At 38.0% G+C, this 27,089-nt stretch overlaps 1 protein-coding gene across 1 annotated transcript in view; it reads right to left on the reverse strand.

Annotated features, from left to right (window-relative positions):
• The window catches only part of LOC136828658 (transcription factor Sox-6-like), a 138,537-nt gene that overhangs the window by 41,316 nt on the left and 70,132 nt on the right, over positions 1-27,089 (reverse strand).

The following is a 27,089-nucleotide window of genomic DNA, read 5'->3' on the forward strand; positions in this document are numbered from 1 at the left end:
TGAGCTACCTCCTCCTCCTCCTCCTTCTCCTCCTCCCCCTCCCCCTCCCCCTCTCCCCCCTTTTTTTCGTCCCTGATATTTCCTATTGCATATTCCTTAATATTTTTCTTTTGATTCTTACTTAAAGTCGTGTATGTTTTCTAGTGTTCATGAAAATTCGTCCATTTGTAAGCGTCATGTCGCTCATTTAAATCTGAGAGGAATTGACCTATCTTTCGTTGCGGGATGAGTAATTATGTAGGATAAATAATTATTTCGGCTTAAATCTTCGCTACATTTTCTTGGCCTTTCTTTCGTATCTACACCCTTTCGGTATGTTTCATTTTCAAATGCGAGAGTACAAAATCATGGAAATTCAGGTGTATTTCAGTAATTTTTAAAAATTTCGTTTACGTAAGAATTTTTTTTTTTTTTTTACCTTTTCTCTTCTTGATAATTACAGTTATGGAAGAACTTAAATGCTAATTTCTTTCTTTATTTACATTTTCGTTTGTGCTGGGAATTCTCTCTCTCTCTCTCTCTCTCTCTCTCTCTCTCTCTCTCTCTCTCTCTCTCTCTCTCTCTCTCTCTCTCTCTCTCTTATGTAGCCTTGCAGTAGAAAAAGGGGCCAATGACGAACGAATATAGTATAGTATTTGTTAATATATTTTTGTATGTTTTTTATTTCCTCACATGAAAATGCATAATGAATTTGCACGATTTATGAAGCAGTTTATTATCGTTTAGAAGAACAATTTCAAGATAAATAGTAGTGTTTAGTTTTCCTCCCTCAAGGTAAACCGAATTTAGTGACCTTGACTTGTGAATTCGAGTAAAAATAACTGAATAAGGATCTGTGAATCCGAATATGTAAATGAAAGTATAAGTTTAAAATTCATATACATGAATCTGAGTCAGTTGAAGGAAGTAAGCCAAATGAAGGAAGGCAAGACTGACTTAAGATGTCTAAACGAAAAGGACAGACTTGAGACGACCACGTAACTAAAAGGCATAAGGCATCTGTCATGGGTGCGCTTTCGTGTCATGTTTAACCCCGTAACCTCCTCCGCCACCTCTTCCCCTCCTGCAGCATTCTCTTCCTCATTTCGTTCAGCTCCTCTTTCCTTCCGAAGGAAAGGGGTGGTGATAGCATATCCGGACAAGACTTCAGTCCGTCTCACACCCCACCCCTCAGATCTTTTAGGGCTGTATTTTATGTTTGTTTTTGGTGAATTCCTTTATTAAATTCTCTCTCTCTCTCTCTCTCTCTCTCTCTCTCTCTCTCTCTCTCTCTCTCTCTCTGAAGGATGAACATTAAAAATCTTTATGTTAAACCCCGTCAATAAGGTACTGAAAACAGATTGGAACTAAAAGCAGTTACTATTGTAAACAGGAATATACTGTTTTTTTTTTTTTTCCTTCATTGATACTATTACTAAGAATATTTCTTCTCTTGTCTCTCCAGATGGTACGACTGATTAACTTTCAAATTTCCATGAATTTGATGACTCAGTGAATTGACATCCGCACTGACAGTCATACTGAACCTGCCAGTAACGCTGTTGACGTCAGGCTTGGCCTGTTTCCCTCTGCCTTGTTGTACTAATGAAGAAGAGCTATTTGTTTCAATATTTTTTTCACTTGGTATGTGAAAACTGGTTTTGATAATAACTTTGATGACCTGGAAAAATGACTTCGCTTATTATACAACAGCTTTGTAACTGGATCTACTGTGAGACAGACGGGCTTCAGGTATCCACCCCCTTGACGTAAAAGGAATGCTGGGAAGAGCGAATGAGACAGAAGGAAGGTGGGGTGGTGGAAAACCCGAAGAAAAATGGCAAAATATAAGAATAGTCCCGAAGATGATCCGTTGATTAATATCTTCCGTTTTCTATGTGTAACCCAAAGTAAGGGACCGAAGGGAATAGGGGGTTTATACAAGGGAGAATGGCAACGGTGGCAGATGGCCTTTGTAACAGAATATGGGCAGAGGAATAGTGCCTAGGCCGTCTCAGGTTGACAGGTTCCAGCTATTTTAACGGGCATAATAAGCGTTCTTGGGAGGTTTCTAACACTAATTCTTTGTTTTGTCAAGGAACTCGGGTTTAGAATATCTTTAAAGTTCAGCCTTTTTACTTTTGTTAGATATTGTACCCGTTGGATTTTTTTTTTCATTTGGAGACTTTTCTTTCGACTCTGAATCGGTTGTTCTTTTTCATTTTAATTGAAATTAGCTGTTATAATCATAAATGAAATTTGGCGAAATAACTTCCTCATGCTATCATACTGCCTTTTGCCCACTTTCCATTGTATTAGTAGCCGTATGCATGATGTATATTTATTAGTTTTGCACAATTAGGAGATAATCGCACTTTTATAAAGACCAGCCGGACCTCATAAACACTAAATTTGATGAAAAAAGGAAGAGGGTGGATTTGGGTATATAATGGGGAAATGATTGCATGGCTACTAGAAACATTAAAAAAAAAAATCCTTTTGAAGGTATTACTATCGAATGATAATAGTCCCTTCCCCATTGGAACTGCAAAATAGAGATTACATGCTATTTTATTCGCGATGAACGAACTCCGAATAACAAGTGTAGATATGATTTTGTAAATACTCTTGTTTGCTGCTGTCGAAAATCGTTCTTTTGTACGTGTAAAAATACGAATTATTTCCTCTCTCTCTCTCTCTCTCTCTCTCTCTCTCTCTCTCTCTCTCTCTCTCTCTCTCTCTCTCTCTCTCGTATTTCCAAGCTTGTGTACATTATAATCCTCTTATAAAATGTTTTCCATTTTGTACGATTAGGGACGAGGTTTTTTCTGCCCGTTTTCATTGGGTTCCAACCGCTTTGTGTGCTGTACTGCGAATTTATGCGATTAATCGTATATGGGTTGCCCGCTATTAATAGTTACTATGGCAAGAATGAGGAATAAAGTTTGTTATGCTTTCAATCAATGCCATTTCATTATGCTGTTTTCCATGTAAATGTGATATGCTTGCTATATAGATCATTCATTTTAAAAATTTCGTGGTATGTTGTAAAAGGAGTAGCCAGTGTGATTTTCCAATTTTCGTGTGATGAGAATGTAATGCAGGAACTCTGGCTTTTCAAATTTTCCCGTTTCAGATTTTTTAAATTTCGCTCTGCGCTCCCTTAGTACTGCGTAGTTATAAACTTTTCTGATAACTGGTTTTCATGCCATCACATTGGTTTTTAAAACTACTTTCTTTGAGTTTTTCCTGTTCTTTTATTGTGAGCTTTCACTCTTCCCTCTTTTGGTGAAGCCCTGCAGTAACGATAAAATAGTTTTTACTTCAGTGAGTGTCTTCGGATTACAGACAAGAAGTGACTAGCTCCAAAGTACCCTTTTCTACCAAGGGAGACAGTTTATCTGCAGATAAAAAGAAGGCTAATCCCGTAGTAGGACTCCTCGGCTTTACAGTGAAAATAGACCAAGGGAAGAAGGTAAATATTTGATTGTTCGTGTACATGCAGCGTTTCTGCGTTCTGATTAATGTTGATAAGGTATATATAAACATATAATTATGGGAGCATATAAACGGTTGTAGAATAAAAAAGATATTTTGTGTAATGATTAATAGGGTTATTAAATTACCTAGTATTCTCAAGTTCTTTCGCTGAATCTGGCCATCCTTTTGCCAACCGTAATGAAATCAGCTGCTGTGCGTCTCAGGAAGGGCAAGAGACTAAGATGTCCTTGTGTGTCCTCCACGGAGATGCTAGATCTGATTTCCCGATAGCGGCCGGGGCTGGCAGTGGGGATAAGTGGAGGAACAAGGGATTAGGCCACTGGTTCTATTGTGAAAAGAAGACAGGGAAAGGAGACATGTTATCTTTCCTATATAATGTTTCTCGGGTTCACACATTTAGCACCAAACTGGCCATCCTACTTCTCCTGCTGTAGACTTCACACCAAATAAAGAGAATCAGCTGTAGACCGTCTTCCTTAGGGCAGTCTTACGGGTGGGGGATGCGAATGTGAAGGTACAAGTTATACTTATCTCTGGCTAAGCATTTGAAAGAGAAATAAGGTATGGCCATTGATCCCGAAACATTGTATACCTCTCCAATAACTCCTTAAAGTATTTAACAAATTCAATGGAAAACTGTTAATCAACAAGAGTGTTTCAGGAAAGCGAACTGGCCTGAATGTCAGTGTGGTGAAAAGGAATCAGAAATATGTCGATAGGAGACGCGGTATGACCTCAAATAACCAAATTAAGTGTAATTATCCGACAATGAAGCTCCCGTGGCTGGTACCCGCTTGATGAGTCAATTGTCTTAGAGTCAAACAGACCCGCCCCTCCACACCACAACGTAGACCTAAGTCGTAATATTGACCAAAGCCCACACAGTCCAAAATTCAACGGTAGTTAATGGGACGGACGACCATATTAATGGATGAAGCATTGCTTAATCTTCTCCCGAGTCACCGACTACTGCTGACTATGTTGATGAAAATGCCGTGCTGGCTCGAGGCATTTTCGACTGAATAGCAAGCGAGGGAAGGCATTGTCTTGTTGCCGGAGTGAACAATCAGTTGGACTATTGTCAGCGAGGTGTTGCACGAAATTTGATCAGGACGGACAATGTCGGCTGCATTTTACAAGGGAATTTGATCAATTATACGCGAATTAGTCTCATGCATTCCCAATGTTGGCAATTAGAGACAACCACGCGTTTGGGAAAGGGGGAGGGGAAGGGAGAGATTATTTTGGATGCTTTTTTCAGTTGTCCAAATACTCCCTTTCTTTTTCATTCTTTCTCTGGATTCGTACCCTGTAAATTGCTTATATTATATTATTTCACACACACACACACACACACACACATATAAGTATATGTGTTTTGTGTGTGTGTGTGTGTGTGTGTGTGGAGAGATAGATTGTATATTGTGTGTTTGTATCAAAATCTTGTCATAAAAGGGATAGAAAAGGCGAAATGAACGAAGTTCTGCACCAAACTGAAACCCCAATGACGAGCCAGAGAACTTTGAAAAAATGCAAATGAAAAAATTGACGTCTTGTGTTCAACGAAAGGGGAGGGGAAGAAGCAAACAATATGTTCTGCCATCCATAATAACAATGTGCTGGTTAAAACAAGTTCCACTAAGCTGGATAACAATACGCGGTCAAGGGGGTCTAGGGAGAAAGAGAGACTGGGGAAAGTGAGGGGAAAAGAGGAGGTGCCACGAGTACAGCATCATCCCCTTCCGTAATAATGAAGACATTGTTAACACACCCTAGACCCTTTCCTCAATCCTTGACTTTGCACCCCTTTTGTACATCATGCTCTCTCTCTCTCTCTCTCTCTCTCTCTCTCTCTCTCTCTCTCTCTCTCTCTCTCTCTCTCTCTCTCTCTATATATATATATATATATATATATATATATATATATATATGTGTGTGTGTGTGTGTGTGTATGTATGTATATATATATATATATATATATATATATATATATATATATATATATATATATATATATATAAATATATATATATATATATATATATATATATATATATATATATATATATATATATATATATATATATATATATATATATATATGTACTGTATATAATGTGAGTGTATAGGTAAAGGTAAAAATGTCCTCTATAAAGGTTTTGTCTACCATTGTTGGAGTATTTTTCTACTTGGAAATTGTCCTCAGCGTTAGGAACCGTCTTATATATGTGATCTTCACTGATGTCATTTCAGGTTATCAATGTTGCCTACATTCATTCCTATCGCCTCTTTGCTATGTTATTATATAGAAGTTAGATGCCAGTTTTCGCTTATTTTTCCATGATTTGTGATTGTAAGGATACATTTGCCAGTCTGTTGACAAGCATTAAGATAGCTTGTATATGTTTTTTCCTTAGTATTAAGTTGTGTCCCCTAGTAGGTGGTGTTATCAGGAGTGAACTAAACCACAATTACTACCACACATTTTAAGTGGATAAGCTCACCAACATCTCGTTAAAGCCCCTTACACACACACACACACACACATACACACACGCACACACTGGACCTCCTGGATATTGGGTTCATTCTGTTCCATTACTTTTTTCACATCATCCCCAGCCTTTTCCATCCCTACAAAGTCACCTTAAAATCCTGGACGGGATGTGTGGTTACTAATTCGCCAAGTTGTACCTTGATGATTTTCCTTCGCAATAATTTTCCGGTTTCACCCGGTGGGGTGGATCACTTACTGCCCACTTCCCCCATAAGCATTAAGGTATTGGCTTACAAACTCACATCTGATTCTGTAGTGTAATTTTATATAACATTAGGAGAACTGAAAGGATAAGAAATGTAGAGATTCGTTTAGTGTTAAAAACAAATAGTAAAAGGTTGAACCAGGGCGCTACCAGATCAGCTCTTTGCTTATCAGCTTGCACCTGAATTTTTTAAGGTAAGTGGACAGTGGGTGACACCCACAAGCTGAAAGGGAAAATCATCGTGAAAGGAAAATATCGAAGCAAACTTGGAGAATTAGTAAAACCCACGCTCTTTTCCTGGGGTTGAGGATGATTTTGGTGGGGAAGGCTTTTAGTAATTTGGAAAACTAAAGTAGAGAGAGAATGCCAAAGTATAGACTTGGAAAATGAGAAATCATTGCACTTGAGATCAAAGAAGAGGGATGGATGTTGGAGTTACAGGTTACCTAATAAAAAGTGGACAGGATCTGCTTGATGATTTATTTCTCATCGTATACGTTGCGGTACAGACTGAAAGTTTGAGCTGAGGCACCTTACCCGTGATTATATATAAAACCCAAAATAAAGGAAGTTTCCATGGTCACAGAATCTGATCATATCCTGGATGCTCATGTGCAGTATATAAACATATTAAAGACGCGGTTTATCTGTGCTTTAGCCTCGAAATATATATTTGATGAGGCTTACAGATTCTAATTTTGCTGTTTTGGTAATCCATGACATAGTTATATGTCCTTCAAGATTTTTTTTTCTCTGACTTTTAAACTTATAGGAAAGAGCGCACGGTTTCAAGCATTGCCACCGTATTGTTTATCTCCCACAGTTATGGCTCATTGTTTGAGTTTTTTTTTTTTCTTTATCCAGTAACACCTGTAAGGCTTACTTTTTTTCATTAGCTCTGAGTGGCAATTTTCTTTTCTCTTGATTTTGTCTTTATAGTATTAAAGACTTTGTACACACAAATCGACAAAAATAAATGATCCCGTGAAGACAAACAAGAAACCTGCTGTGCAGTGGTGCCAATCACAAACATGTGGTAATGAGCGCTAAGAAACACAAAAGATTTTAGAACAATGAGAGGGTGAGGGCTTGGTTGAGCCTCCTTCAGCCCCGACTTTAAATTCAAAAGTGGGACTTTTGGGGGATCACGTGGCCCCTCTCACAGGTATTGTTATTTTTTGCATTGTTTCTTCTTGGTTTATTTGCTGAAGATTTTTAGAGTTCTCTTGTTTTTATTGCTATCACAATTCTTTCTGTTGTTTCGTCGCCGAGCATTTAGAAATTTTATGATTCTCTCTCTCTCTCTCTCTCTCTCTCTCTCTCTCTCTCTCTCTCTCTCTCTCTCTCTCTCTCTCTCTCTCCACACACTAAAAAATGTAATTTTTGTAATTTTGGTCTCAAGCTCTTTCTGAAAGGGTGTATTGGCATTTTGGAAAATCTTTAAAACGTTTGCTCTTGTGCCGTAAATGTTAAAGAACATAATTTTTGTTCGACCATTTTTCACGAGCAGGTGCTATGTTGTTTCTCTTGTTTTTATTATTGAAAGTGTTGATTTGTGCTCGGGTTTCCCGAGATGTGTTGAGGGGCGGAAGGGCGCTGGCAACGGAAATTTACTCTGAGGAATGGGAAATACTGTACTGAAGAAAACGGTCATGGGTAAATGTTATGATGATGGCTTATTATGATTTTTTAATGCAGGGAGGTTCCCCTAAACAAGCAAAAAGCGACCAGACAGCGCATATCTTCGCTAACGTCCAAGTCTTGTGAACCCACATTTTTACCGATTAGAAAAGGTTAATTGCAAGAATGCAAAAGCAGTCATGCATTTCAGGAAGAAACATAGCTAACAGTCTGACTTTCTTGACAGAGATAACTGTTAGTGATTTTGGTTACCAAAATCTGCGGTAAGGGTGCGTAGGGTTTCGTTTTCTTAAACGTGGAACGGCAGAGCATAGACCCCCAAAATTGCATCTTCGCTTAAAATGAGATTCTTACGTGTGCCAAAATATTGTCACTTATTGACAGTGACGAGTTCCGCCTTTGGTAACATGTTCGTAAAAATCCACACAAACTTATGCATAATCCAAACAAACAAACGTAGCTAAAATATAATTTTCTTTTAAAATGGACTAATAGTTATATTTGACACTTTGCGGAGAACAAGCATAAGGTTAGAAGTAAACTCACATGGGTGGAGAGTGAGGTACGTTATTAAGGAAGGCGTCGGTTTTGTTTCATTAGGCTGTTGTAAAATCTGGAAGTGTTAGGTGATGAACTTGCTGACAATTAGAAACGAAACGGAAGGCCTGAAGATGTTTCAGTAGTCGATAATATAGAAATGGGACAAATCATGAGGAGAGGAAATAAGGGAAAAGAGGAAGAGGATAGGTAAGTAGGTGGTTGGTATGCGTTCCCTGTCTTGTATCATGTCATTCTACCTCCTCTTTTCTCCAATGGCTTCTTCCTCCTCCTTGGTCTCCTCCCCGTTGGCATTTTCCCCTCAGGGTCCGATCTTCCCCGCCCATCCTCCAGGGGTAAGCGGCTTGTCAAATTCGTGACCAAGTTCCCCACTAAGTGTCAGGGATACCGCTAGGACCTTCCCACCAAATTGTGATCGACATCACCATAGGGGTTTTGGCTTGGGGGATAGGTAGGAGGGTAAGGAAGGTCCGGGGACGTAGACAGGAGGATGAAAAAGATGATAGTCTTCAGTTCTCAAGATAATGTAAATCAATCGACTAGTTCCTTTTGGTTTGCCGGCTTGCTGTGTCTTGAACGTCCGTTCTATGTGGTATACTTATAGGGTGAAACGTTTTCATCAGGTTCATACTTATCGCATTCATATTTCACAAATTATTGTGGCACTTCATATAATTTAGATTTCGGGTGAGTAAATGATAAAGTATGTGTTGATTCTATGTACTTATCACTTTTAAATAAGCAATAAAGTATTCCTTACTTGTGCAAAGACGAGAGAGATAGAGAGAGAGAATGTGTATGTCGTGTGGTTAATACAATTAAGACTGAAAGGGGAAAGTGTATAAAGAATCTTCGAGAGACATCTTTGATGATTTTAATATCAAGCTTTTCATCTGTAACCCAATTGGAAGGTTAAATATGTAAAATCATGTGGATCTATCGGCATTCTTAATCGGAAAATTTTATAACATTATTAATCTGGTTTTCTGTCACTATAGTCAATCATCGACTAATCTTTTCCTTCGGGTTTAGTTAATCATCCGCAGCTGTAACCTGATCTTGACAGGTTCTTACTCATATTACCCGCAGACCCATCAGGTAATGCGTAAGTTCATCTTGGGTCATCTCTAGCCGGGCTAAAGGTCATCCCCTCCATCTCCATCAGGTCATAAAGGTGCTGCCTGACCTGTTATGCGGTATTCGGAAGTAAAGTCAGAGGTCTTCAAAGCAAGTATTAAAGGCGGAAGAAAGTCGTTAAGATGCAGCAAAACTAACTTGTAGTCAAGTTCGTCTCTTTAAACTTTTTCATTTTCCTATTCCAAGTTCTAAAATAGGTGGCTGATTATATCTTTTTATGATTTACCCGAAAGAAATCTTCTGATATAATTTGAACCAGTGTATTAATTACCCAGTCAAGAGGAATGAGTGTAAGTGCATTCTAAACCTGTATTACTACAGGATGCCTTCGGCTCCAGAACGAATTTTCAGGGGCACTTTAAATATGAGGCAGTACTACTTGCAGTTTTGGGAAAGAGTTGTGTCGCTTTAATCCAACGTTATTCGATAAATATTATTCTGTTGTGCATGTTTAGTATGCAGTTTAATTTCATTCCATCTCAAGTTTTTCTGACAAAGTCAACCATCTTGAATCCCTCTCTTTCTCGAGTACCTGTTTAGCTTTTAGGGGTTCGGGAGCTTTCTTGCTGGAGTTAATGTTATTATTCTTTCCCTTTCACATCTTTGAGGTTTTTCTCGTCCTTTTTTGGCATTCAGGAAGGCACCGGAGGGCGACCACCACTAAACTATTAGTAGATACCGATCCTAACTCAGGGCCTTGGTAATGGGGATAAATGGGTGTAATTGCCTTAAATGGGTGATAACTGGCACTTAGCATTCCCGACCTAGTCCCCCTTACTACGCCAAATAGGCACTACGTTGCCCCGACGACGTTGATATCGGTGGTTGCAGAGACGTTATTGAAATTGCAAGCAATCAAATAGATCTCTTTATAGCTCTAAAGATGGCGTTGCGCTCCTCCTCCAGCATAGTCTCGCCCTCTTGTTGGAGGAAGCCTCACATATTTTGTACTTGTGTGTTATTTCTTTTGAATCAAACCATACCGAAATAGAAATTTATGCAAACATCACATAACTTCAAGAACGGGAAGTTTTAAAATAAGAAACTTAGCGGTGGTCATTTTCATATTAGAGTGGCATTATTTCGCCTGGGAATGAAGGAAAAAATTTAAAGGCAAGTTGAATTTAAGAAAACATTAAATGGTAGTATGCACTAAACGTGACAATTAAGGACAAGTATGCTTTTAAAAGTTTAAGGCGACGACTTACATAAGGTAAAGCATGCATTATTTTGTTAATATTGAGACCAGTATAAAAATTGGGTAGTTTGGCTAATTCTTATAAATTTTTTGTTTATATGGTTAATATTATTGTTAATATTTTGTTAATATTGAGACCAGTATAAAAATTGGGTAGTTTGGCTAATTCTTATAATTTTTTGTTAATATGGTTAATATTATTGTTAATATTTTGTTAATATCGAGACCAATATAAAAATTGGGTGGTTTGGTTAATTAAAAATTTTTTGTTTATGCTTAGTTTATATATATTTTCAGTCGTATATTTTGTCAGCAAATACATTCATATAGAATTAGATAACATTCGAGAAGCAATAAATATCTTTCAAATGAACCTTCGAGAAAATCATTCCGCTTTGACAAGTAAAGGTATGGTAAGCAGGGAAGGTTGTCACGCGGAGAAAATGACTCGGTTTCCAAGGTAGGAGGAAAACAAAATTCCGTATTAAAGGTTAAGTGAACTTCACACGAAGGTGATGGGCGGACATGGACGATGGGAGGGTTTGTGGCACCCTTTGTTAAATAAACCTTTGGAAAGATTTGTGAAAGTAGTTGTGTAATGGTTAGTTTGATTTTCAACAAATCGTGACATTTGAATGACCGTAGATGTCTGAGATGAAAAAATAATTTCTATGTGTAGTAAAAGAGGGGCTTGCATCTTAGTTTTTACAGTAATGGGTAAATCGGAGCAGAACTCGAAAGGTGACATTTCGTGATTTTTTTTTCTTTTAATATCTCGTGTACGAGAGAACTAGCATATCCTTATTTCGCTTGACAGTTTATACCACGTTGATATGGTTTTATTTGTTTAGAAAGGGGTTCCTTTGTAAGTAAAGACGTAAAAGTGGCTTGTTTGTTCGTAGTTACATACGCAACAAAGAAGTATTCTCTAGCTCAAATTAAGACCTTAAAAGACGTCTCCGTTATCACAGAGAAAAAGACTCCAGCTAGCCAATAACTGTGCAAGACCACATCAATACATTTTTGTGATTGGTCCATTAGCTGCGGTTGTCTTATTTGGGTGACAGCTGGCTCAGATGGACAGGCTTTGGGAATCGTCAGGGGAACTCTATGACTTGTTATATTGCTTTACCAGGATCTTCGGCAGCGATGAACAGACGATTCAGTGGACTCTACACCCGCCATATTGCGGATGATCGAGAGAATAGATATGTTTAATCACAACAAAACAGTAATGCCAAATAAACAGGTTTATGATGTCATCAGTCTGGACACAAACAGTTCTAACTTTAATGCTTACAATACAGAGAGGTAAATCTAAAGAAAAAATTGGAATTAGAAAACAAACGGAAGTCCTCATATTGCAACTGCTCATCCTTGTTAGTTAATATGACGTCATATCTCTTTAAAGATGAAAGGTTAAAATTTTTTGTTTTTTTACTCTGACGCCTGGCTACCGAATGTGGCACAGGTGATACATCTATTTGTTTTCCAACGTAATCTCTCTCTCTCTCTCTCTCTCTCTCTCTCTCTCTCTCTCTCTGATTTGATCGTTCCATCCTCATGGCGTAATACACGTATTACGCTATCTCACAGTTGCCCTGTTATGACATTGCATTATACAGTGAGGCGTGGTTTTTATCACCATCTTAGCTGGAGAGGAGAGAGAAAAAAAAAGCAGTTGAGTCTCTTGTGGGCCATTTTCATGGCTCCATAGTTCAATGAATCGCTATTCCAGTTATGTATAAACTCGATGCTGTCATTAGCCAGCATTACAAAGATGAGTAATGAGGTGAGGGTATTATTCTAGCATTTTATTACCGGAATAAAAATAGAAATTGTAGTTATTAGTTGAAAAATGAAAAGTGTGTAAGGTTAGTTGAAATACATATCCTTTAACAACAGTAATAAACAGTCACTGGTATTTCATTAGGTTTAAAGATTTTTGGAGCCTTATGTTTGCTTTCAGTGAAGCGTTTTTTCTCATTTTTTTTAGTTCTGTGTAAAGGAAAAAGTTAGAAGTTACAGGTCCATAAGGAATTGCATAAATAAGTATTTTTTTAATACTTTAATTTCATAATAGTATGCTCTACTAAAATCACAACAAATTTTCTGTGGCTTTTTTCAAACAGCTGCAGGTAAATTTTATTGAAAATCAAGATGAAAGAGATTCATATTGAAAATTATGTCAGGAATGAACAAAGTAACAGAGAGGTCATCTTCTTGATGACCGGAAATGTTACCTAGAGGTCCTTGATTGGCGTATGGCTCTCCATTTGCTTTTTGAGAGACGTGTATGGATTAGGACGCCATTCTGCCATCCTTGCCAACCATGTACATCCAGGTAATGTTCTCATTCAGTGGCTGTAATGGGGATTTTCATTGGTAAAATCGCTTGGAAAATTTTGACTTTTAGTCACCTCAAGATTTCTGTACTCACAGAAAATATGGTTCGTCGTGTTTAACGATTAACATTATTATTCAAACACCATTCGCCAGGTTCAGTATCTCGTGCTTTCTCTCGAGGCTTTGAACCAAGACACTTCAAGATTGACTGACCACTGCTAGAATTCCTTTCCATCACCGCTACATCAACTTCTTAGATCAGCAGTGCTCGTTCCTCCCCGCCGCGGCATGAATAGGAATGTGGATACAAAAATAAATTCCTATATACACATACACCACAACGACTGAAGTTCCGAAAAGCTTTTGAGGTTTGGCCGATTGGTGCGCTTCAGCAGACACGCTCCTGCCTCCTCTCGGGCCGTCCGTCCCAAAGATCCACCTAGCGAGGATATATATCGCATCTAATCGGAGCCGCGGATCGGATACGACAGGTCAATCTCGGGTAGAAGTATCAAGGTTTCATCTGGTGTGATTGGGGCTCAGTGATTGGAATGGTATGATTAGGACCAAGTCCCTTCAGGCGGAAGAAAATGTATGCGCCACTGGCTCCGGACTCGTTTGGCGCCAAATGTGGAGAATTTTGGCGGAATGTGGCGCTTTTCATTTCAGCCCATAGCGAAACGGGCCCCGGGGGCCAGGGGTTGGTTATCTCTAGGTATTTGACATCAGTATCTTACTTCATTGCAGCTCTTTAGCATCAAAAAGACCAGGAAGGTACCTGGATTGCACGATGACCAGAGAGCACTCATCCGAACTCGTTAGAATATTGAAGACAAACTGATTTATATTCTGAGCCCTTCAAAATATCACTTGGGAATCTTGCTTTTAATTAATAGTATATTTCAAGACTGTTACGAGCAGCTATATAGGTATTAATACTAAAATCAAAGGTGTTCCATGCACATTGGTCTGAAGGAAAAAAATTATTGCAAATTATGTTAACTAATGAATGACATGTAACAGAATTAACACATTCGGGTCATAGATTTTCGCGTGAGGCCTGTGAATGCATATTCATTCAAAGTTACGGTTTAGGGGGTTGGGTGGAAGGGGTTATAGGGTAAGGAAAAGTGCACAAGACCCATGACCGGCGAAAACTGTCATACTTGTCATACAGTTTTGGCAAACCGAACTCACCGACCAGGACCACCTCCCCTGACGTCCACCCTCATACTATGCCCTTCCTTCCCCTCCTCTAACGTCAGTGTTCTTGGGTTTTATTTTTGCACGTAGCCAACGTTTCGTGTTCTTTTTCATTGTCTGTGTTTTCTTGCTTTTCATTTTGATTAGGTAGTGCATTTATGAAACTGCAAAGGAAAGGTATTTAATTTTTGTAGTACAGATAACGAAAAATTAGTTTTCAAATAGCTTTACATAAGCTTAATGAGGAAACAAATAAGATCCAGTACAAGAGGAAAATAACTTGCTCTTTTCGAAAGTGGTGGTGTAGCTCTTTTCGAAAGTGGTGGTGTAGTCTCATACCACTTAATGCGAATAATATTTGTAACCAGGTAAGAAATGCAACATTTTTTTCTAAGCCTCAAAGCATGAGTCATTTTGGCGCAGTGCGTAAGTCAAGCCTATTGAAAGTGTTTTTATGTTTGTATGGCTTTAAACTTGAGATATATCTTCAGAAAAAATCTCGCATGGAAACAAATTATTTCTAATTCTGTTTAGGGATTCAGTATTGTTTTTCTCTCTTATGTAGGGTACTTTAAGCATATCTGAATGTGGTGCACTAATTCTCATTATTCCATACTATTGTCATTAAGTACTTTACGTGATAATAGTTGCAGTACTACAGTGTGCCAGATTATTTAAAGGAATGCTTTTCTTTACTGTTCATCCTATACAATGATATTTGTATTTTTACAATTTGCTTTTGTACATTAGCACTAATGCACCTCATTGGGTTCACCACGTGTTTAATGGCAGGTTCATGGTATAATTGCCAGTGGAAATGAAGATCTTGCCAGTAACTGTGTCAGTCATAGGTATTTAGGCAGCAGCAGTTATTCGGAAACAAAAATTCCCTCCACCCAGCCTTTCTTCCTCTCCCTTTTCACCGCCGCCGTTCAGTTCTGTCTTCCGAAAGTTTAATGTAATCTTTTGGAAACGTAGCGGTGTGACACAAGCCTTCCCTTTCGCACCCTTTGGTCGACCCTAGAATGCAAATAGTTTCGAAACTAATGGGATCCTATGGTCTTAAATCTTTGGAAAGGCAACGGCTCACCACCTAATGGTAGTAAATCATAGACGTATTGGTTATAGGAAGCTGATGACGTTGAGAAAGAAGGGGGTCATGGGACACCACCTACCCTTCCTAACTCCTGTCGATGACTTTTATGGGGCTTTTGAGCTTCAGATTTGCATCATAAACAGTGTTCGGTTCACGCGAGGGAGATCGAATACCTTTTACTGAGGGTATGCTCTCTCTCTCTCTCTCTCTCTCTCTCTCTCTCTCTCTCTCTCTCTCTCTCTCTCTCTCTCTGCACCCTGGTTTCAGCACAGCTGTAAAGTGTAAGTAACACTAGAATTTCTATTTGTTTTTAAGGCTATAATGGGTATTTATAGCTACTAAAGGTTCTAATGCTATGTCAGCGTGTTTCTTAACCTTGTAACTGTTTTCATTTGTTTCTCTGGAAGTCATTATTAAAGAAGTGTAAAATGAAAAACTTTGACACAGCAAAGTCAAAAGTTACAATGCCACGGTCCCCCCTAAAATAGAATAGAATGTGTAAAGCTCATTTGTTAATTTATTGCTCATCTTGAAGCGACACAAAGCTTCTCATCGGTTACTTTGAAACTGGAAACCCTTTCAAGATGTTGCTGGTCTTTAGAACACTTTGCTCTATCCCTCAATCCACGACTTCCCTGTTCCTCCCCTTAAAAAATTCTTTAGGAATTTGAGGATATTTTGAAAGAGTTTTGAATATAGACTCTCTCTCTCTCTCTCTCTCTCTCTCTCTCTCTCTCTCTCTCTCTCTCTCTCTCTCTCTCTCTATGCATTTATACGCATGTATCTACATATATACTTGTTCTTTGTGTTTGGGAAAGAGATGTAACCTAGTGCTTCATAGTTCACTACTACTTTCACTTTGTATTGGTAGGTAAAAAGTGATATTCACTTCCATACAAAAATCTGAATCGCATAGGTTTGTAACTGATATTGGTTACTGACCTGAATTTCATTTTCTGGAATGTATGAAAATCTGTGTTTCAGCCTTAGTGCATGAGAGGTGGTGCAAGTGTTTGTAAGAAGGAAATGTTGATGGCGAACATTTTAATAGTTACATTATGAGGGTAGATGGAAGCCAGGAAGATGGAGCGATGAATGTTTGAAAAGATAGTGAAAGAATTGAAGCGGTGTATATGCAGATGTATAGATATACATATACATCTATATATATATTATTATATATATATATATATACAGTATGTATATATAAAATATATATATATTTTATGTATGTATGTATATGTTTATAGTATGTATGCATATGTGTATGTATATATGTGTGTGTGTTTATGTATATGTATATATATATATATATATATATATTATATATAATGCATATGTATATAAGTATGCATATATATGTATATATATATTGTATATATATATATATATATATATATATATATATATATATATATATATATATATATATATAGTGGATAGGTGACGTGTAAACATTAAACCATTTTGTCGTATTTGTGAATATATTTTGAACGCTTTTAATACTGGAGAGCATCTTTAGTAACATACATTTGGAAGGCAAGACAGTCGTCAATAGAAAAGATAAAAGCTTCAGTCGTATGTAGAGAAATTAAAATATTTTTACCCAATCATAATTCGAGAGGCCCCATTGAATCTGGAACTTCTTCTAGATGTTTTGAAAATGGAATGTGGAGGAACCGCGGCGAGGAAAACAGGATATAATCCTCCAAATGAATGGGCTGGGTCGGATTACCGAGGTTTGTGGCAGTGTTAAATCGGGTAGAGCTTAGTTCAATATGCAAAAATTCCCATGCGGGGATTATATAAGAAAGACTTATTTCCGGAATGGGGGTGCCAGAGGATCCTAGTAAAAAAGTAACAGTAAGAGCAGACGAATAGGGGAATACAAGGACGAAAACCGAATGACAGGGAAGAATAATATAATAAATAACTGGACAGCTTTTAACCATAAAGTAAATTTGTAAGATGATGAGGATTGGCGTTTAAACCTAAATTTATCTATGTAGAAGAAAGTATAGGTTAGTATTTTGATCAGGTCAAAAGAATTCAAAGTAAATAAAAAGGAAATGTCATCGACTATTTATTGATGAAAATCCCTCATTGACAAACAGTGAAAATAGGTATTTTTATTATTCTTTTAAAACATGTTCAGGCTAGCACTATGTCCTTTAACGATTTCTTAAAGTCAAAGGGTCTGCGGTTACGATTATTTAAGAATACAGCTAAAAAGGGCGTTGAGTGAGTTTAGTGCGGAAGGGTAATGCTTGTATTTTTTCGGATGGCGACAGAGGGGCTGTGGGTTGGGGGCCTAGGAGGATAAACAAAGTAGGAAAGCAGTCTCTAAGCTGCCCTCTCTAATCGCAATGACCCCCTCCCCGGTTACAGACCCCTGCTGTTCTCGTCCCCTTACCCCCATAGCTTCTACCTGACACATAAAATATGAAATGATTAGCGCCTTTGGTGATTGGAAACAGCTGCTTGCGTATCCTATAAGGAGACTCAGCACGAGACCCGACATCATGGCGTGAGAAATTTCATGAGAGAGAGAGAGAGAGAGAGAGAGAGAGAGAGAGAGAGAGAGAGAGAGAGAGAGAGTTTATCTCTGTCAGAGATTTGAATTAATCAAATGGAATCTTGTTGCTTATAGGTTATTTAAAGAATTAGCATCATAGAGTATCATATTCAGGAAAACAGTGAAAACATATTTCCTACAGGAAACCTTTATGTTTCCTACGGCTTATTCCCCTCAGCATTAAAATTTCTGTTCTATTTGAGAAGTGGAATAAGGCAAGATGGTGGTCAGAATTCACAAGCATTTGTATTTCAGATTGTAGAACTCATTGCTGTTAATGAAAGCGGCAATCCACAGTGTAGAGTGCGTGTTAAAAAAGAGAGAGAGAGAGAGAGAGAGAGAGGAAATAGCAAATGCTCATGCTAACCTCCATTCCCCCTTCAGCTCCATTTCCGCTCCACTTATTTGAACAGCAAATTGATCCACAGGGAAATGAAGGCGGGAAGGAAATGACAAACAACAGTTAATGCCTTAAGGTAGGAAATGTGATGGAGAAGCAGTCTTGTCATTTTAGTGCCTCTCTGGAATGTCTTATAGGCGTGAGAATGAGTTACGCCAAGATTTTCCCTTTCAGGAAAAAGGCCCGTTTTAAAAGAGCACCTGGGAATTAGGGACTTTTTAAGAGTAAAGGGTGATGGGAAAGGGATTCGGGTCGGCCTGCTGGGAGATTCTTGCGCTGGAGAAAATACTGCCTCGAAATGTTGTTTTAGATTCGGTATTGGCAAGGACCCTTAACGAACGATTAACGAAGTTGTCAAAATGAATTTTTTTTTATTTACTTGTTTGAATTATTTTGGTCGGTTATAATAAAAGTGGAAAACCGTTAATTATTTTCCTGGGGAAACTTCTGCGAATGTTTTTATGATTAACCTAAACTTAACACTGTAAACTCTGCAAACATCTTGAACTCATTAAAGGAATTATGAAAGATCTAGCCTTCCCAAGAGAGTTTTTTTCTTTTTCGGTGTGTATCCATGCTTTTATAGTGTAAGCTTATTCAGGCTTACTACTTTAATTTCATAGCAACTTTCACGGTTTCTCTGCACAGTTATGATACACCTTGGCTGTCATTTTTTTTTTTTTTTTTTTTTGTACTTTGCACCTGTCCTTAGAGTAACAGTTGTTATCAAAGCTTGAATATTGGCTGGTGCTTTTATCATCTTTTATTCCATCTGTAAAACTCCTGAAGCTCTTGCCTCTTCAAGTTTTCCAATATTAAGTTTATAAGCAGAATCACTCTCTCTCTCTCTCTCTCTCTCTCTCTCTCTCTCTCTCTCTCTCTCTCTCTCTCTCTCACATCCACATCCCCTTCGCATAAACCCTGTTCCCCAAGGGAAGCGTTGGCAGTATATTTTCTCAAAGAAACTCAGGAATCAGGCGGAACTGAAATAAAAAAGTTAAAACGGACGTTGAAAGGCCTGACATCATACTAACTACATGAAGAATGGGCGCGCTGGCAGTGGGAATATGCAGAGGGCAGATGAAGCAGACTGGAGAAAGGGAGGAAGGTACTGCATTTATCGGATGGGACACATCAAGCTTCATTAGGATAACTTTTTAGAGCGCTCGTGACAAAATGCAGTATTAATTTGGTAACAATTATGTCAGTAATCGTGCCAACCAACTGAGCTGTCGAAATGACTTGTGGAATAATAATGTAGTGGAAGGGCTTCCAGATTATTTGTAACATAGGTGGCAGGCGGGAAAGTAATTAGGAGAAGGTCTTTTTTTATTTTGCTGTTTTTCTGTTGGAAATAAGAGTGATTCCCTCACAGATAACAAGTTGGATCCAGCTATATCAGTACATTACGGAATTCAGATTTTATAATTAATGAGAAAGTAATGGCAATTTTAATGCAATTAACTAATAAAATAAATGAGAACGCATAATGAGCACATAAAAACGATAGTAATATTGCGTCATAATTAAGTCTGTAAAAATTTTGCATGTTGGTTTAAAAAGAAAACTTTGTTTCCTATTAGTTTTTCGAAAGGATAGTGAAATTGGATGCAATGGAATGTAGTGAAATTGAGATTCAACTGTTTTCCTGTCTTCGCTGAAAGACGACATTACTAATAAATATGTTTTATATGTTATATATAAAATTCTGTTCTACGGCGGCTAACATCCACAAAACAAGGGTGCTATGTTTGCCAAGACGTAAAGTGTTGGTGTATCAAGTATTTAAATCATAAGAGATATATGTTTTAGCAGATCAGATGGAAGCCAATAAGATGCAGAATACAGGGTAACAGTGAAATAGAAGGGATGGTATAATAGGGATCTCTAAAAGTTGTCATGATCAGACTTGAATGCAACTTAATGAAGAATGTTTTGTGCATGAACAGGGAAATAGGTGATCAATGTTTACACAACGGAAGGTATTTTTAAGGAAAATCAAAGTCTCGTAATATTGATAGGGAAGATAGGCAAATTTTTCGTCATTACCCTTAATATTAGCTAACAAATGTGTTTTGTTGCCCATGACCATGGATATTGTTAAGTTAATTTGTAATATCCAGTCAGGCAATCAGGCCTTGTTTCAAAATGTAAACGATACAGTTTGACATAACAAACGAATAAGCCAGCGTTCGGCTTTTTGCTTTTAGGACACTGGGAAAATGAACCTACATCTTTTTAATGTGTGGCTCAAAGGCTCGAGTTAGCCGAGATCTTTGTCTTCGAAAAAATAATATCCGATTTTCACGAAGCCTTATTACTTACCAGAGTAGCTAACTTTGAACGAGAAAGAGTAGTAGTAAGAAACTGCGTATGTATTCACATCAGAAGGAAGAAGAAATATCAATAAACAAACGAGAGGAAAACAGGAATGGGCGAGGAAGGAAGGGGAAAGGTGTAGGAGGAGAGGAGGAGGGGGAGGAGGAGGAGGAGGAGGAGGAGGAGGGGAGATTTACAGAGGACGCTCTTAGCAATGTGAACGCCTCGCGAAGACAAAGCTGAGAGCAGAAGATGTGGAGGACAAAAGCTGAGACTACAAAGGTGAGAGGACGAGGCCGCAGAGGCGTTTCCAAGAGGACACCGTTGAGGACAATCACTGCTTGAGAATCCTCACGGATGAGGAGATAAAGAGCCTCGTATACAGATATGTAACACAAGAGAAAGAGAAAGAAAGAAAGAGATTCACTGTCTATTCAGGTTCAGGATCCGAATATGCGCTCGTGAGAAGGAGGGTACGGGATAGGAGAGAGAGAGAGAGAGTGTGTGTATTTATGGCAAATTGTTGGTGGCACTGTTTTCTTAATATGTGGAGTTCTTCAGAGCTTTAGAATTCTCATTGCTATTGCACAAAAGGTAGTCTAAATACGTGACTTTTTTCAGTAAATTCCGTTTTCCATAATGGGTAAAAATGACAATTACGGGGACTGCAAAGTTGTGCCCTAAAACCAGCCATCTTCATTCTGAGAATACGCCAAGGATAAAATAAAAATCTCATTTCGAAACAAGAAGGCTGTATTTGTTTTGTGTTAAGAGCCAGTCAACAATAAAACAACAATAGATCAACAGTAGATGAACAATGCTCACAATGGAGGGAGACCTTTAGGAGGTGAAACCAGACGTCCCATTTAAGGAGCAAGGGAGAAAGAGAGAAAGAAAACGAGAGAGCTTCTTCAGCCAGTGTTTCCTTCTTGAACAACCCTTAAAAACGAGAGAGAAAAATGAGGGGAAACCCAACCAGAATGTCTCAACCCAATGGCAGTAATAACGGGCCAATTTGACTCTTAATGCATCCCAAGGGAGGGGTCAAAATCCCCCTGTGGTGCCGTCAGGAAGATAATCTGATTTCACACTGACGTGATTTTATTATTAATGAAGGAGCATTGTGGGAGGGCGCGGTGCCCCCTGGCACTACACAAAATGATGCTTGTTATCGTCATTGTGATATCCTCCCACCCTCTCTCCTATACCCCCACTTGATCCACCCTTAACCCTGTCTCTCTCTCTCTCTCTCTCTCTCTCTCTCTCTCTCTCTCTCTCTCTCTCTCTCTCTCAGATATACAAAATACACGTGCACCTTCATAGTTTTGAGCCTCGAGATGTCTCCGAGATGCTAACTTCTTGGAAGACATTACGAGTTTGTTTTCAGATGACGTGACCTCCCGTAGTGCTCAGTGGTGAGGAGATAAGAAGGTTCAGTGGTTATCGTAAGCTTAGTGACTTCAGTGAAGAGAAAAATGTGTTATTGCTCTAGTTTAGCGTTGATCTTTGTGGACGAAATTTCCGCTAAGATTAATTTTAGAAGGACTTTGCGAAAATTCTTTTTGGTCGTCCAGATTTTGAAATATAGTATACTTACAAAGGTTTCAAATGAGTCGTTCTTATTTTGGAGAGGGTTTACGAGTGTATGTGTGCATGTAAGTATGCAGGTTTTTTTTATAGTATGAAAAGGCCATAACAATTATATCGAGGATAATTTTGAGTACAACAGTTTTTGTCAGCAATTCCATCAAGAAAATTAATTGTCCGTTTTCATAATGAAGTAAACTGGTTAAGAAGAAGGCCCAGCGAGGCAAAGCCTTTCAAGAATAAGTGGTGTCAATGGCTTAGGTTGTTGGGTGACTTCAAGTCAGGTTGTTAATAGGGCATAATGCTGCGCGGTTACGGATGAAATTGAAATTCAGGGTAAAGAGGAAGAAATAGAGATCAAAATAACTGATTCTTGCGGTATCAGTTTAGATGGGAGGAGTCAGGCAAAATTAGCGACTTCCTTTAAAAGAAGCCTTTTTACAGTTCAGTTCCTTTATTCATAGTATGTCCTATTTTTTCCCTATAAAACATGTAAAGTACTGCCAAGCTTTTGAGTTCTGTCATTTTCTGTCCGAAGAGTCGAACCAATCTTTTTTTTTTTTTTTTTTCTTCTGTAATTTGACACTTGTTCCAGTATCCTTGAGGAATTCTTTAGAAAAGGGGATTTGTTTTACCCACATTATTGACCTATACATAAAAAGCATAATAGCTGCAGACTGCCTGGTTACACCGGGCAGTATAGTGATCACAAGCATAAGATCATTTTAATGAAAATGAAACGTAACATTACCGAAAATTGTGTTTGCAATATCACTCGGATGCCAAATGTATGATGTATTTCCTTAGAATTTGCCTTGCAAGTTTATGGTAAAGTTCTGTGAATATTATAGATCACGGCTGAAAAAGGCACATAAAAAGGTAAAAACATATAGAAAAAAACTTTTTCCAGAATGTATAAATCGTGAAAATGTTTGAAAATACAAATATAAAATGAACGGTAACAAAAGAAAAATCTAACAAAGATAAGAAGACCCAGATGCTAAACAAATGCAGCAAGTGTATGGCCTCACCGACCAATTATAAGAGTCGCTGAATAAAGCAAAAAAATAATGGTGTAGCTGTCTGTGAACACTACAAATTCAAGATCTCGCGTCACAAAAGGACAAGTAAGTTTTTAAGAAACGTTTTAGACGTTAGTACCGGGGATTGGGACGGGTATGCGTAGACGGTCGGAGGAGAAGGGATTCTCTGGGGTGTCAGTCGGGGCCACCGTAATTGACAAGAAAAACATCTTGGTGCACAAAAGATGGGTGAGGCTCTGTACACTGTGTTGTGGACACCGGCGTCCTTAGCGAGAGCACGAGCACTTGTCCAGACCTTGTCAAAGGACCCAACGCCTTTACGAATTCACGACGTACTGGCTCTGGGTCTGCTGTTGCTTTCTGATCCCTTGAGAGGAAGTTTTGGGACAGATTAAACTCGTTGGTAAGAAAAGTGAATAATTGGGAAGGGAAAGGAGATGAAGGAGTTTTAGTCAAAGGGTAGGAAACGTTTAAGAGCAAAAGCCAATCAGGCAGACAAAAGACTAATGAGCAAAAAGGCGTCTTTTGGAAGGTGTATTCTTTCCGTTCATGTTATTCCAGTATCGTTTCCTCTTTTATTTGCCAGTCTTTTGGCCAAAAGAATTCTGCTTTCCTCCTATGCTGCAACCTTGTATGTAATTTAGACTTAATGTTCCATTTCACAAAATGGAATGTTACCATTCGCTTGTTTTTATCATTTGGCTAATTGTTGGCGACGGTTTATGTGTTAAGTGAATTTACTTTTAATGTCTCTAAGGCTTGTAATGTGTTATTTTTATTCCGTCTGAGGCTTATACACATAGTTATTCACTTCATTTTTCCAGTGTTTTCACACTGTTGGATTTGAAGGGGTCATTCAAAGCTGTAGTCTCGTCACGTGAACATAATCGCAATCTCCGGTTATGCTACTTTGGTCATCATGTGTTTGTGTTGTTTTAAAAAAAAAAAAAAAACTTCAATTTCGGGATCAAACAAAAACCCACTCGCCGAACTTATAGTCATACCACAAAGATAAATATAAATATATATTTTTCTAGCTTCCGGTCCTGTCTCACCCCTCTAAATCAACTCGTACATTACATCCACTTTGTTCTATGGGGCATCCTGTTAGTGATATATTTATATATATATATATATATATATATATATATATATATATATATATATATATATATATATATATATATATATATATATATATATAATATATTATATATATATTAATTTAATTATATATATATATATATATATATATATATATTATATATATATATATGTATATATATTTATATTTATGCATACATACATACCTAGCTACTCCAGAGATGGCCTAGGCTAACCAGTTTTTCATATTCTCTCTCCTGATTTCGTCTCATTGCACAAATGATTAAGTAGTAATGCACATTTTTCGACATGTTTTTATACGTCGACGTATGTCGACTAATACAACATTATAATTAAATTGTCTGATTTAACCTCCTCTTTGCCAGTGCAGGCAAATACGTTATTTATTTTCGTTTAGTTTTTTTGTTTTGTTAGAGATGTTCAAGAAGCACTCTAAATCGAAATCGTATAAAGCTTAGATTCACGTATAATAAAAAGAATTACGAAATGATGTCTTGGATTTCATTGGAAATTTCTGCAGGTCCTCTTTTCCTTCTTGGAAATAAAACAAGTGAGTACTCCAGAATGTTTTGCAAAATCTTGATGATTAGATATTGAGGCAGTCTCTCTCTCTCTCTCTCTCTCTCTCTCTCTCTCTCTCTCTCTCTCTCTCTCTCTCTCTCTCTCTTGGGTTTGCCAAAGTCATGAAATTAGTCACACCAACCGTTACTACTAATGGTAAAGAATGAAGAGATCCCGTTTTATTGTTGCATCTTTTATTGGCTTTCTTATGTGTTTTCTTCGTAAAGCTAGTACTTTATAGTTCTGTATCTCAGAAGGAAGAACAAGGTCGGAGTGACGGCGAACGCATAACCTGAGGACATTTCCTTCTCCAACGGCGGTTATTTAAAAAGCAACGATAAACCAACAAAAAGAGCACACTCCCCTAACCCTCATTGCTCCCACCGGACCCCGCCAGAACTCACGAGCTATAAAAAATGACCACATCAAAAGGAAATATTAATAAAGTACGAGTCTCTAGACCGACCATTGTTTAAACTTCGGCACACCAGACACACTCCTCTGCCCACCCCCACCTCCAATAAGCTTTGTCCCAATATCTCAAAGGGAATATGTAACTCTCTCTCTCTCTCTCTCTCTCTCTCTCTCTCTCTCTCTCTCTCTCCGTTATATATGAGGGAAATTCCCTTCTGCATACCTATTCTTTGTGTCACCGACTGAGAAAATGTTTTATTTTTTCCCTCCCCAATGAAATATAAATCAAAGAAGTCCAATGTTCACGGATAATTGGATAAATGGTGCCAAGGAAAGGAGGGAAGGAGGTAGGGGGGAGAGAGATGATTATACTTTGTGTTGTGGGTGGGGTGAGGAGGGGAGGCAAAAAAATGTATTAATAAAAACTTAATTTTAGCATTATGCACCAGAAAAGTATATGGAAGATGTACTACTTATGATTTAACATCATTTTTATAGAGCGTATTTTTTTTTTAATTAATTTCATCTATGTGTATATTTTTGCCGAGTGACTACTCGTGGATCGCACTGAAACTGAGCATTAGAGATAATGGACAGGTTATTGATCATCAAGTTCCAGCACATGAAAATGTGTGCGGGAATAACTGTTTGTCAGGTCTAGTGAAATGGGGGTATAGGGGAAGGGTTGTCATTACATGAAGTGTTTTGAGGGAAAGGTAAGCGAGTCTAGTTTTTATAGGAAACATTCGAAAGTGTCCTTCAGGTCATTCTCAATCAAAACATCAGCATTAGTAACGATACTTGCATGACGCTTCCCAATATGGCTCGTTATTTTACCCCGTGGAAGTGACTTCAGAGAATGAAAGCTTTGTAAATACAAACGTTTTAAATATTGATAAGAGGGGATTAAAAATAGAAGACTAGCAATAGTAGGAAACTACTTTTAATTGGAATATGTTGGCCATCATTAGTAATGAAAATTTTTGAAGTATATTCAAATCCAAATGTCGTACCGATTTAAAAGGAACCAAAAGATGGGAACACCGCCATCCGCGTGGCAAAGGATAAGAAATCCAGGGAGAAAGACAGAGTAAGAGCTTTCTCTCTCTCTCTCTGTCTTTACCTTGAGAGAATAGGTAATGAGACCACAGGTCTTTGATGTGAGGAAGGCCATTATTGGCAGCAACTCGTCTTTCTCTTCCCCTGTGACCCTCGGTTTCTCTGGTAATCGGACAACTTTTCCTTTCGTCCTCGACAGGGAAAGGAATAGATGGAAGGGAAGAAGCAAGGGGAGCAGCTCTAGTTCGACTGGTCAAATGAAAGGTGAAGAAGAAAGGAAAACACCAGTTAGAGGATAGTGAAGAAGAGGTGATAAAAGAAGGAAAATAAAAAAGAAGTTTTGAGAGTCAAATGATGTTGAGGAAACAGTGCAAGTTGATGAATGAGTTTCTATCATGTTTTGGAAAAGATCACTCACTCACAATCGCTTCGTTATTAAAAAAGATAGGATTTGAAGAGCAGTTTTTGGGACTTCATAGAGCAATTAGCAAAATAATTTGCTTTAAAAAACAGGTTTTCGGACTTAGGTGAGAAATTGGTAATTTGCTTGAACTTTTTAGCAAGTTTAATTTTCGAAAATTAGGT

The sequence above is a fragment of the Macrobrachium rosenbergii genome, chromosome 43 (genome assembly GCF_040412425.1).
Source record: "Macrobrachium rosenbergii isolate ZJJX-2024 chromosome 43, ASM4041242v1, whole genome shotgun sequence".
In the NCBI taxonomy this organism is placed as follows: Eukaryota; Metazoa; Arthropoda; class Malacostraca; order Decapoda; family Palaemonidae; genus Macrobrachium; species Macrobrachium rosenbergii.